This window comes from Natator depressus, chromosome 28, assembly GCF_965152275.1.
Source record: "Natator depressus isolate rNatDep1 chromosome 28, rNatDep2.hap1, whole genome shotgun sequence".
NCBI classification, from domain to species: Eukaryota; Metazoa; Chordata; order Testudines; family Cheloniidae; genus Natator; species Natator depressus.
Window position 1 is genome coordinate 10,720,679 of NC_134261.1, and position 937 is coordinate 10,721,615.

Below are 937 nucleotides of genomic sequence, written 5' to 3' on the forward strand. Positions count from 1 at the left end.
GGACTTAGACTTTTTTTCAGCCTTTTCCTCCGGGTTGACCTGGTGTCCCGGGGGGACTTAGACATTTTTTTCAGCCTTTTCCTCCGGGTTGACCTGGTGTCCCGGGGGGACTTAGACTTTTTTTCAGCCTTTTCCTCCGGGTTGACCTGGTGTCCCGGGGGGACTTAGACTTTTTTTCAGCCTTTTCCTCCGGGTTGACCTGGTGTCCCGGGGGGACTTAGACTTTTTTTCAGCCTTTTCCTCCGGGTTGACCTGGTGTCCCGGGGGGACTTAGACTTTTTTTCAGCCTTTTCCTCCGGGTTGACCTGGTGTCCCGGGGGGACTTAGACATTTTTTTCAGCCTTTTCCTCCGGGTTGACCTGGTGTCCCGGGGGGACTTAGACTTTTTTTCAGCCTTTTCCTCCGGGTTGACCTGGTGTCCCGGGGGGACTTAGACATTTTTTTCAGCCTTTTCCTCCGGGTTGACCTGGTGTCCCGGGGGGACTTAGACATTTTTTTCAGCCTTTTCCTCCGGGCTGACCTGGTGGCCGAGCGTCTCGCCGTCCGCGGCCGGAGCTAGAGATGCCCCCCCCCCCCCAGGCCAGCCTGCGAAGCCGCGGCCAGGATCGGGCCCCTGGAAGTCTGACTAAAAATTTTCACCGACCCCAAAAACGGTTAGGGGGGGCCTCATAAAGCCTCCGGAGCGAAAAAAAAAAAAACGGAAAAAAGGATCGGGCCCACCCGAGGCAGGGGAGTCAGTAAGGGAAAGGGGACGAGGCGGCCCGGAGCCGGGTGCCCGGAGCCGGGTGCCGGCGGCCAGGATCGGGCCCCTGGAAGTCTGAAAAATTTTTTTCACCGACCCCCAAAGTGGTATTGGGGGGGGCTCATAAAGCCTCCGGAGCGAAAAAAAAAAAAAACGGAAAAAAGGATCGGGCCCACCCGAGGCAGGGGAGTCAGT